The sequence below is a fragment of the Ischnura elegans genome, assembly GCF_921293095.1.
Source record: "Ischnura elegans chromosome 13 unlocalized genomic scaffold, ioIscEleg1.1 SUPER_13_unloc_4, whole genome shotgun sequence".
NCBI classification, from domain to species: Eukaryota; Metazoa; Arthropoda; class Insecta; order Odonata; family Coenagrionidae; genus Ischnura; species Ischnura elegans.
This window is the reverse complement of record NW_025791660.1, coordinates 3,636,396-3,649,456: the sequence shown is the minus strand read 5'-3', so window position 1 is coordinate 3,649,456 and position 13,061 is coordinate 3,636,396. Positions and strand designations below refer to the sequence as shown.

Sequence of the window (13,061 nt, the reverse complement as noted above, 5' to 3'; positions counted from 1 at the left end):
GATGAGCTTTTTCAAGCACAGTGGGCTGGCAGGCAGGTCATCTCCAACAGCAACCTACGAAATGAATGAAAACATATGCGCAACATATTTCAGACTTGCTGTGGAAGACATGCCCATACAACGGAATAAAACAATAACTAAGGAGATCAATAAAATGTAAACCCTCACTTACTTGTAAGTCAAAAAAATCGCCTAAGGCATCCTTTCCAGTTATCTGGCTTCCTGCAATTGAAAAGAATATGTTGTAACAATAATCATTTTTCTTCATGCAAAGTCTGCACGGAGTACCCTCAGAATTCCTTTCTGAAGACTCAGATAAATTCCCAGCGGTAATACTTATATTTTTACAGCAATAACTCAATCTATCTGTAAAACCAGTTCACTCCTCAATAATCATCCCCACAGCACTCAGTGATTTACAAATTTCTAATACATTACGTTCATTTCCATGACTTACGATAACGCAAAAAACTTGAGAATAATCCAGGAGAATGGCTTATAAAGCTCACATTGACAAGGACCTCAAAAATAAATCGCTTTTCAACAGAAAAGACATCATATATTTTCCACGAACTCCATGCTCATTGACGCCTTGCTATTAACTGACCATGATAGCAAGGATTAGCTCACATACCGGATTTCATTTGCGTAATGCACCGCTAGAGAATTGCGTATGCAGCAGGTCTAAAATCGAAAAATGAAATATTTCCAACAATAAGTGATATATTATGCTAGTTCATTACATTATTTGAATAAAAAAAATATTTTAAAACTTTTTTAATTCTACATTTAAGAATTTTGAACTCTTTCTCATATTTAAAGACTGTAGATGTAATCTGACCTGGCGGACGCCGAGGTTGGGCTTAAATTTTGTTTCCGGCCAGGTGATTGAATAACCTTTAACCAAACATTTTTACAGTACAATTAATCGAAAATGTGATGAATTTTAAATGCAATGGCCCTTAATTTTTTGAAATGGAAAGAAAATACTCTTCAAACACGGATGTTTGGCCTGCTCCATAGGTGTGCTACTGGCGGATAACAGGGCAACTAGAAAACATCGGTTCTATAAAGAGGTTGATTGTATAGTCATATAATAACAAGTGATCGTTGTGGATTAAACTTGTCGTGGATGCTTGTCCAAAGAATTTACAATTGTTCATAAATTGTTGAAAATTTTCTCAATCCAAGCTATTGAGTCGTGATATATCTTTCCGTCGATTCATCAATTGTTGGATTTCGTGTTCCTTTCGTTTAGCATTCTAAAGTATTATATTTTCACTCACCATCTTAGTCAATGTAGTTTCCTTGTTGGAATTAGTGATCTTTGTCAATACTGAGTAGATGATTTCTTTGACGATAAACCTGATTAAAAAAGTGAATAAGATTTTGAATCGAAAACATGAGTCGTACCATCGGGATTTTCACGGAATCTTCAGATAGGAATCCAGAAATAGACCTTTGCAGACTTTGTAGGGAGAAGCATGATTGTTTTTACAGCATATTCACTTCGAATATAGCGTACAATATAACTGTGAAGGATGCCCTACATGATTTAGTTGGCTTACAAGTAAGTGGCACATTAAATTTTATCGATTTTATTTAAAATGGTGCTAACTTCATTTCATGTTTTCATTCCAAACTATTGATGTGCAACTTGTTTATTAAAATCTCAGATTACTGTGGGAGATGGCCTGCCCAATACTATGTGTCCACTATGTTTGAAGAAACTTACGGAATTCAGTGTTTTCAAAAAGATTTGTTTAGAATCAGACGCAGTTCTGAGAAAAAGTTGCTTCAGGGTGAGTACTTATCGTAATTTCTTATTTGAAGACTGGTGTAGTATAAGTATTGCAGAGGTGAAACTCTTTGGTTTATGTAGACAAAAGTAGGAATCAAGAATGATATATTTTGCGAAACGTTTTACGGAAACGTGTAACAAGTCCAATTTCCCGTAAATTTGGTTTTTCCCTATCCGTCAATCGTTGGCAAGGTCCTATTAATGTTGCTGTTTGTGTTACAATGGCGACGATTGAAGACATTTTGTCATCTAGTGAAATTAAGTGTGTGCTAAACTACGATATCCAGGAAAGAATGGCATTCAAACTCACCATTTATCAACTCAAAAAGGCAATCTACCCACTGCGCTATACCACGCTACCTTTTTAAGTATTTGATTAGGTAATCGGAGCATGTTAAAGTGAACAAAAAAATCCCTGACGATTTGCTGCTAAAGATTGAAGTGTCAGAGACCCAGAAATTGGTTTGTCTATGCGTTGTCAAATAAAGTCACAGTTGCACGTAAATATATTACCTTTCTTTAGCTCGGGGCCCATTTCTTACCTTTAACTATGATCTCATGAGGCTATGGTTATGTATAACTAAAAATATCTTTGCGAAGTTTCGGAAATTGATTGTTCATTTTCAAGTCATCTTGTATGAATAGATGCTGGTTACAATTAAGGCAAGATTGGCAAAGTATTAGAAATTAATTTAAGTGCAGAAAAATTAACCCAGAAAACATTTTCATCGAAAATGTAAAATTAGAAAGAAAATTAGGAATTTTGATTTGGTATATCTCTTCTGTATTTGTTAAGTTTATTTTTATTTAGTTTACTATTTTCCGATATTGGAATACAATTTTTATATTTGCATCAACTTTGATTATTTCAATCACAGCATATTTGTCTAGAACCATTTCTGTTAGTGCCCTTTTTAAAATTATTTGCGTTTTACTTATAAAATCAGTTTTTTACACAATCTTTTAGATAAACTCTATTTTGTTTCTTAAAGTACATTATAAAATTTGAAAGTTTTCTATAAATTTTGTGGTTAGCAAGTTTAATTATGACCTTAGCATAAACAAGTTCAAAGGTTACCTGTGTTAGGATATATATTTTTTAGGTACTGAGATGTTTGAGGCCTATTACGAACGGCTTACCGCATGCGGTGAGATACCGCCTGCGGTATCATACCGCCCCGAAGCGCGTTTACCGCCCCCGAGCGATTACGAGTGGCCACCGGTCGGTATCATACCACGGCTTAGGGGTCGGTATGATACCACGGCCAGCTACCCCGGTGGTGAGATACCGACCCCCTAATGGCGGACGTCTGTTTACATTTTTCGGGTCGAGCTGGCGTTTTTAAAACAAAATATCCGACGATAGAAACTCGGAAGCTATCATATTTTGTGTTATTTATAATATTAATGTCTGAGTAAGCGTATAAAATACAAAACTGGAGCCGACTGGAGCAGTTGAACAAAAAAAGTATAATACCCATATAACAACAACGTTGTAGCCGTCTGAGATGAGAGAGAGAGAGCCACGGCCGTAGGAGATGGATACGTTGATTGTAAGTTGACCCTCATTCATTTATTTAATTAGAACAATTTGGATGTTTTTTAATGTCCGCAATGTTTTTATATGCAATAACATCTTCCATTTCTTCATAGGTGCCGGAAAATTCGTCGTTAAGGACTGCCTGTGCTTGTATTGTATGGTGAACACAGCTGTTGCTCGCCGCTTGGAGATTTCTACGAACATCTTTTGTGGCAAAATATTATTTTTTCAACGTGACAACTTCTTGTATTGCAAGGTGAATACTACTTTTGCTCGCTGCTTGGAGATTTCTACGAACATCTTCTGTGCCAAAGTAGTGTTATTTTCAACGTTATAACTGCTTGAATAGTGAGGTGAATGTAACTTTTGCTCACTGCTTGGAGATTTCTACGAACATCTTTTGTTTCAAAATAGTGTTATTTTCAATGTGACAACTACCGTTAATCACAGTACCAGTGGTTGTAATGCACAAAGTTTGACGAGGTTGACAAACATCTGCCAGGAGCTGTAGTTATCACTGTTCCATTGTGGTTGGTTTTTAAAAAGTGGTTTACGCTATCGAGAAGTGTCTGATAGTAATGTAAAGATTGTCAGTGGCGTTTATACCTTCGTCATTCACCGCAGAGATAACATTTCACGATCAAGCTATCAAGTTCAAAGTCATGTGTGAAATTTGTTTATATACTAGTATATCAATTTCGTACCAAGGAATTGTAGTGAGAAAAGTCACCTGTGCCACTTGCGTAGGATAATGTGAGGCTTAAAATCAGTGATTAAACAGTTGTTTTCATCATAGCGAGCTCTTGATTGTAATGTTTACGTGATGAATATAAGAATGGTAGTGACTTCCAGTTTTTTATGATCGTATTTGCCTGTTTACCATTATTTATAATGGTGTGAGCTTGTATCGATTGTGGATTTTACCTGAAATATTGAAATAAGTTGTAGCCTGTGTGTGTGATTGCCGAGGAACCGATTCGCGATCTCACGTACATGTTTATTGTGGGCAGACTGTTTTGCTGTGGTTGTGTACCCGTGATTAAACCAAAGAAATGGTGAAACTCTGTCACATTATTTTGAAATAAAATTTTATTTTAACCAGAAGCGAATATCTTGTGTTTTTTAATTCTCCATTGCTTTTCATAGATAACAGCCAAAAAGTTATTTTTCATTATTTTTAAAAGTGCCTTTCTTGTTCTCTGAATTTGCATTAGGTTTCCAAACCCCGTTACTAACACGAAAGGAATGCAGAGCAACAGATATTTTGTCATTTCACAGATGTTGAGTGTCATATTGTCTGTGATTAAGGCTCTCCAGCTTTCATATATTTTTTAAGAATGGACATTTCGGTCAAAGCTCTAATGGAATTGGTGGTTCACCTTGCCCGTTGGCCCTAAAAGTACTTCTATCGTAAATTTTCGATGGTCTGCCACGCAATTTGTCACTACCTGCGTCTGCTCATACGTGATTTTTTGATGATATCTTCCGCAAGTCACTGCTAATTATTGTTTTATTCAACTTTTTATCCTATAAGTAAGAATTGAGGAGCAAAATTCGTTCATTTGTCAAACTTTTAAGGTGAATTAACGAAGAACACATCCTTATTAATCCATAAATACCACTAATTGTCTTTATAGACTGCCAACAACTCTTGCCGAAATATTCGTCTGCTAGGAACAGTTGCCGCGGAATTGGAACACCGCACGCCCTTGCCATTGGCTACACCATTTTCGGGCTGAAGGAGCTCAGAATTTTTCATACAAACGTCACTTCCGCCGCATCGCTCCTTACCGACCCCCTGACACGTACTCTCCGCCCGGCGGTGACTTGCCGACCGTCCCATTCGTAATCGCAAGGGGCGGTATGATACCGTATACCGAACGAAAACTCCGCCCGGCGGTAGCGTACCGCCCGCTCCTTCGTAATAGGCCCCTTTATCCTTCATAACAGTCTTCAAAATCTTTGCAAAGGATATGGCATGCAGAAGCTTTTTCAGGAGTTACGCCAGGCCAGATTCTCTTACTCCATCATGGCCGGCGTTTCTATTTCAATGAGTTGTCCTGCGCCCTGATTATGTAAATGTGACAGCGACGACGGCGAGAGATGAACATCACGTTCTCCTATCACGTTCCGCTGTATCACGCGATCATGTAAGCCACCGTCATCGCGCGTATCATACAGGTACGAGCGCGTGAGGTTGGTATCATTGAGAAATCTGAAGAGCCAATGAAATCCTTCGACACATCTCTGTCCAAGAATGCGTCGTCTGCGGAGTATTTGAAATAACAATAACAAACAACGAAAACATAAAATGGATGTAGTTCAAAGCTAAGTACTTCGCTTCGCCAATAGATAATATTATAATAAAGTACTCGTATTATGGTAAAGTTATGGGGAAAGTGTTGTATTACTTTCCGATGTGTGATAACGTAATCCATTATGCTAATGCTCGCCGGGAGATGCTGCAGTCATTATATTTACTATATCGTAGAGAATGGCCAAAAAGTCGTGATCTTGGATTGAAACTAATTAATGTTGAAATGATAATGGAAGTGTAATCGCGCTAGCGATTTGAATGTAAGTAGTTAATAGTTGATTTCATCATCATCACTGGTCAACAATCCTAGGATTGGTTTGACGCAGCTCTCCACTCAGTTCTCCTAGCAGCTAATCTTTTCACTCCTACGTATTTCTTCTCCTTCACATCTCTCTTTACTTGTTCCATATATTTTGTTCGTTATATAGTTGATTTATGATGATTAAAAAATCGAAAAGGAGTTTAACGATGTTCATGGTGAAACAAAACTCAGTACTATTCCACAAACTTTTATTGTAACAGTCTACTAGTTTCGACGTTTATACCGTCATTATCAAGACTAACCTGTCTGTTAAAATAAAAGTTTGTGGAATAGTTCTGAGTTTTGCTTCATCATGAACATTTCATCGTCCCAACAGGTAACGCCCAAATCAGTTGAGTTTAACGATGTTGATATGTTGGAGAACGTACTTGGCAAATGTTGATAATTAAACTTCGATATAAAGTAATTGACGTTTAAATCACGGATGTACTTCAATTAGCAGTACTTTCCAATTTGCTGTGTGGAAATAAAGCAGCTCTATCGAATTCACTACCGTGCGCATATAACAATTGAACAACGTGGGCTACTATAAAGTCAACAGAGGACTCCAGTTGAAATAATTAAGAATTATATTGGTTTTTAATCGGTTATAGGGCATTTTTAAATTAAATAAACAATAATTGTTTGCTAACATATGCATTTCGTGCTCGTTTTTATGTCAGCATATGCTTGTCACCATGGGTTTCGAACGTGATAGGCCGATGACGCTCGCAGCGTGATAAAGAGAGCGATCACGGTTTCATAATCGCTGCTATCACCTTCCGTCGTGGGAATCGCGTTGCCCCTGGCAACGACATCGCTCTCACCCTTCTCACAGTTACATAATCAGGGCGCTGGTGCACTCATGACGATGGACAGCTCGTACATTGGACCCAGTGGAATTCCCATGTTAACTTTAACGATTTTATATACAGGGAAAACCTGTGATAATTCTTTTTATGATATGCATACCTGGCAAAGTTTTTGCATTCTTAATTTTTTTTGGGCTATCGGTGTAAATAAGGGCTATAAATTCATACTCTGAGTAGCTTAATTCTTACAATATATTTTAAGGTCTATTCTCTTGAAACATTTTTTAAATTTGTTTTGATAATGTTTTGTGTACTGATTGCATGATATTTGGAATGGGATGCTGTTTTAGTTTGTGGATCAATTTTGCTCAATGAGTTTGGAGTGTGTTGACAGAAATATTTTCTTTGTGCATAAGGTATAATTAATGCTTTTTAATGATTTTTTTAATACCTTTGTATTTATGCAGATTACTGTGGTGAGAAACGTTTTCACCTAACTGTAGAGTTATGGATTTAGTTCGTGATGTGTATTTATTTTGTATTTTAATGGTTGATGTTATTAATAATTTATAATTGTGGTTGATTAATGAGGCTCTGTCCACCACATGATAGAAATGTAGGTATTAGAATATCTTGTGGGTGAGGTGTAAAAGGAAGGATGTTGTCCATTTCTAGCTGCACTTTTTTCCCATCATTGTGGCAAAGCTTGAATACTGGAATGGTTTAAGTGTTCATCTTTTGAGGTTATGCATGAATGAAGCCACTTTTCAATGTATTCACATGAGTGCAACTGCTGATCTGCCAGACCATGTAATATTGAATTCAACAAATAATAATAAGATGGTTCAATGTCTGGGGAATTTGGTGAGTGCATTCAGCCTTTGCATTTGAGTGTTTCCAGTTAGGTTTTAATATTTAATGTTCTAGGCATTGTGATGTGAGGTTTCGTGCTGTGGAATTACTGTTGAATAATTGAAAACACAATTTCCTCGCTTGACACTAAATTCCTAATGCATGCAATCCCTTGGAAATGGCTTGGTGGGCAACTACAAATACAAAGCAGTCTCTTCTTGAGTAAGTATGGCGTTGATCATCTTTGAGCAATGCCTCCAATTGATTTTATCTGGAGGTTTTTGGCCTTTCTTTACATAGACAGTTGTCATCATTGAAATGATTGTCCTTGAAGCAATGATACCAATCGTGTAACAGTGTATCTGTTATAGCAGTATCTCGGTTAACTTTATTCTGCTCTTCTCTCAACACTAAGTATCTGATGCTGTGACATATTCATCATGGTTGTTGAGCAGTTTGTTTACCTAATGTCTAAGCTTGAGTCATGATTATTCTGGTAGTTCAAAATTGACCAACAATCAGTGCTATAGCCATCTATTGACAGGCAGTAGGAACTTTGTTTCGAGAATAATACATAATTGCTGTGTGATTGGTTTCGCATGTTTTAAGGATAATAATAACAGGGTAATTTAAAAATCCATTTCATGAAATAGTTATGGAAGAGAAGATGATTTTGAGGTCTGTTTTCTTTCTCCATAAATATTACACCTTTTATTCTCTTCTAGAGTTTATATTTGAGTATTAACAGGAGGTATAAGAGCATAATAGGAACATTGAAAACAATCTCCACTTGTTTTTTTATATGGCTCTACTGTTGAGAAAAGAATAAATAGTGATATTGGCCAGGTAACAGCTACTACTACAAAAATGATAATTGCAGAGGCAAATTGAGTGCAAGAATAAGAAACTTGATCAATTCATTTTCTTAACTGCAAAAAATTGAATCTTCAGTCTCTCTTTTGATTTCTCATGATTTGAAAAAAAAAACGGAAAAATGATACATCTGAATAATCTCCATTCTCTGTCGTGTATTATGCTGTGAAGGGGCAGCTTCTATGGTCCCTAAGATATGTAGAAAAGACACTGTGTGAACCTGGAATATCAGCGATCTTCCTGTTAATTTTTTTTAGTTTGTGCTGTAGCTTTTCAGTATTTGATTAACAGGCATGCAGAGACCAAGCTATTTTTATATGATAGCAGAGGCAATACGTGTAACATTTTTCTCCGTAATGCTTTGAGTACCCCATGTATGTGTTTTAAAGAGATAAAGGTTTATCCCTGTTACTTTTTCTGCAGAGTTTTGAAGGAGGAGGGACAGAAGATGAGGAGTCGGAGCCTTTTGTGGAGACTAAGGACTGCATTCAAGATGTCATTGAAAACACTTCAGAGTTCGCATGCTCAGCCCAAATGACTGAAGTGTACATTCCTGTGCCAGACTGCTTATTGCCCAGGGAGGATAAGTTGGTAAGTTATAATCTCATTTACAGTGAACACTGAGTCTAATCACCTTCAGTTATACAAATTTCTCGGTTGTATGAGGAATGGGGGTGTGTCTGTTATAAATTTAAGAATTTTGGTGGGAAGTCACTGGCATAATACAACCTTCAGATGTTGTTCTTTCTAGTAGTGACACATGAGGCAGGAAGTGGAAACACACAATTTTTTTTCGTGCAAGTCAACAGCAGTGGTACAGCATTGATAATCTGTTGACAGAAATGTCTCTTATCCCATGGAGTATAATTTCGGAATCCCTTGTCAAATCTCTGTTCAAGCCATTAGTGGTGGCTATTGCAAGGCTGTCTCTCATGATTGCCCTCTATTTGTTCAAGCCATCATCCTCCATTGTTTCAACTGAGGAACCAGCATAAACTATTGTGTATCCTTTTTATAAGCCTAGGTGAAGAAATGATGAAGACAAATCAATTTTCAGTGGAACCTCAATGTATCGTTCCCACTGTGGTGCCCTTAATGTAAGTGGCCAATTCTCTCATTAAAATCATGTGCTTTTGGCAGCGTAGCTCCCTGCTCCCTAGTTGAGCATTAATATTCTTGAGTTTGATCTGTGAGTTGCAAGATTCTCATGAGTATTTTGGCCAGCTGGAGTGGTCTCAATTAAAAGAGGAGTTTTCATTATCGAGTGAGGGAATTATTGTTTTGCTTTTATTGAGTGACGCCCATTGTTCTCTCCTAGTTTCACGTGAAGGACGAGAAAGAAGACCCTCTGAGTGAAGGGAACTCTCCTGTTCTCGCCACGTCACATCCAGCTGGAATTTTAAGTGATGCCTCTGACCCATTGGCCACTGATGACCTGGTGAGTGTACTTTTGCCAAGTGTAATTTAATTTTTCTCTGGCACAATGTCATTCTATTTTGCATTATTCCTAAGACCTTTCTGCAGAAACATACTGCATTTTGCCTTGCCTGTTCAATCATGAACAACTACAGAAGAGCTTTCATGTTTGAATCGTTTAAATTAAATGTAATGAACAGATTTGGTGTATTTTGCCAAACTGGCTGCTCAACTTTGCTCGCTGAGCAAGTAAGCTTTCTATCATCTCAGCACTGAGCAGTCATTTGTTATGTGATCGCACAAACAGTTTCATTTCCGTTTGCCATGGAGTGGAAGGGGGGATGTTAGGAATCGAGAGTTAAACTGAATACTATTGACTTACGTTCAGTGAAACAGATTGACCATGACATCATAATGTAGCTGCTAGCTAGATTCAACTACATAACTCGTATTGCTTATGAGAGAATGATGTTCATAGGAATCAAAATGTTGCAGAATTGGATTTTGTGATGAAAGTGAAGAGGAATTTACTGTGGGGATGATGGATATTTTAGACCTTGTTTACCATATTTGAATTGAGTGTTGGGCATCGGCAATGCTAGTCGATTGCCAAAAGGTATCAATTGTTAGTGATGTTAACTCTTTCAAAGCTGACCATGTGAAACTCAAAATCAACCCCCTGTGCGGCTTCCGTTTTTCCCTCTCCTGTCGACTGCACAGCGGGATAGATATGTGATGCTTGTTGCATAAGGTCGGCTTCTTCCCCCCGCCACTGTTTTCTTTCATATTTTTCTGCACGTTGTGTCCAAAAAATACAAGGAAAATGAATTGGTAATGTTCTAATGGTATTGCCAGTGGTATGTTGCCACTGCCATGGATAATTTGTGGCTCAGATGGATGTACACCCATGTCTCGTATAGCGCAATTTCGATGTAGCGCAAATACATTCCATGGGGAAACATCGTAATCCAGTATAGCCTAATCAAAAAACTTTATCGCTCTCATGATAACACGTGAACTTGCGCTCAGTGCTCATGAAAGTGATATCATTTTATGCATTTTACTAATATTGCTTGCCTCAAATCTTCTTTGTCCCTATATTAATCGAAATCCATTGCTGTGCAATGGACAAAAGCATTACTCATCATTGGATTTAGATAGTTGGCCTACCAAAGTAATTTATCTCCACTCTTTAACAGAATAACAATAGTTAATTTAGATCATTAATTATGCGTGGAGCTAGTGGAAATGAGTTTCTTTAAGCAATACGGTATGAGATGTAATTTTTGCCATCATAGGTTATCGGGCGATTGACTTCCAGGTAGAGGATCTATGCTAAAGACTTCGAGGTCATTGGTATTTACGCAGGAGAAATGGAGTGGTGGCCGAGTTGTGTATGAATAGTATTAACACATAAAGGGTCTGCATTAGTTTCAAACACAATCGCATCATTCCCTCCCAGCAGTCGTAGGACCTTTGTGACACAGGAATACTGTGCTGCAGTAGGTGATTTTGATAGAGCCATACAGAGGGAAAACCAAGAGAACAATGGCCAAATATAGGAATGCGGGTAGAAAAATCAAGAAGTTATCATGAAAAACCATTTGCCTAGAATAGAAATTGAAAGAGGTGAATTGCTTTGAAAATAGAGATCATCGAAGGAATATTGCATGGAAGTTTAAACTCACAATTATCTCTTAACTGTTCTGCAGCTGTAAATTTTGAAGCCACCAATTATAAGTATGTTCCATACTTAGAATCTGATGCATTGTTTCCTTACCTCTGTATTTGTATTCTCAGTTGTGAGTAGAACATTCTTTTTTGGAGAATGCTCCTTGTGCCTTTACTCTTCCATTGTCTATTTCTTTCATGCTTCTTCCATCAATGGTAGCTAGACTTTCTGTGGCTTATAAATGAACTGGTTACTCTGCTTTGTGTAGCTTAGCATATAAGTCTGTTTGTAAGGTTATGAAACATGAAAATCGCATATTATTGAAGCCATGGTAAGTAGTGTATTTATACTTTAAAGTGGTGATGTTATCATTTGTTTTTTATACTTTATCACGGATATATTTCTTTTCCACCTGAAACAACTTCACGTGTTTGAAAGCACTGTCTTATGCCTTTTGAGCTAATAAGTTGTAAATGGTTCAGTTATTTCCGGGAAAGCTAATGATGTTCAACTTGAATTGAATTGCAAATTTTTATTTAGTCCCTGGATGTAAAATTCCTCAAGAAAACACCACTTATGATTAGGGATGTGAATTTTTTGATGGTTTGAGAGGGAGAAAAGCAGTACTTTGAAATTGTAAATTCGGTTCTTTCAAATAGGCATTTCGGTGTTTTCTCAAAAGCTGCAAGTTTGAATATATACTTACATTAGTTTTTATTTCAAAACCTAGAAAAGGGACAGTACCATTGTTTAACTGAATATATCTTGGTTAAGTGACACTTCCCTTGTGGCTGTGTTATGACTGCAGACAATCACCTCAGTGGTGGAACCGGGAAAATCGATTTAAGTCAAAAATTAAGCTATAATACCTGTCGGTAGTGAAATGGGGAATGTGATATGTATAAAAATTGTATGCTGTTTAGTGTGGCTAGTAGGCTTTAATTCTTTCTAATAAGTAAATTTCAATCTAAATTACTTCTTTTACAAATCCCACGGGATCGAGAATAACATAGGTAATGCTGTAGAGTCAAATAAAGCCCGGAACTCCAGTAGCTTGGTTACAGCATGGGAAGCTGCACTGGACAGAACTGCACTCATTTAGCCCCTACCGACTCCCCTTCCACAATCCTCTAGTAGTTTAATAATATTGCTCCCGTAACTCCCTCATACAATGAGTTCAAGTGCTTGCTGAATTACCCTTAGCTGCCCATCTAGAATAGGTACAGCTGGCTGTGAGTGTCCCTCCAGAAATGTGATCATTTCAACAATGTGTTTGCCATGTTCTGTGATGAACATAGCCTGTATTTGGATTGATTCCTAGTCTTCTTCTGAAATACTATGAGAAAAATCAACCCATCATTGTCACGTGTCATGTTCTCACTGTGCATAAACCCTACAATGACCTTTTGCATGTGTTGCAAGATATGCCACAGATTCACACCAGGAGCTCCACCTGGTTAAAAATGGCTGAGGAAAT

The 13,061-nt window shown here is 37.3% G+C and overlaps 1 protein-coding gene and 1 long non-coding RNA gene across 2 annotated transcripts in view; one reads left to right on the top strand and one right to left on the bottom strand.

Annotated features, from left to right (window-relative positions):
* LOC124173289 (zinc finger protein 182-like) overlaps nucleotides 1-13,061 on the top strand; it is a 277,634-nt gene that overhangs the window by 230,007 nt on the left and 34,566 nt on the right. The gene's annotated exons all lie outside the window — the stretch shown is intronic.
* LOC124173061 lies at nucleotides 30-591 on the bottom strand. The gene is made up of 3 exons (XR_006868370.1): nucleotides 458-591; nucleotides 173-222; nucleotides 30-54 (listed from the first exon to the last, which is right to left on the bottom strand). It is a non-coding gene; the product is annotated as an uncharacterized LOC124173061 (long non-coding RNA).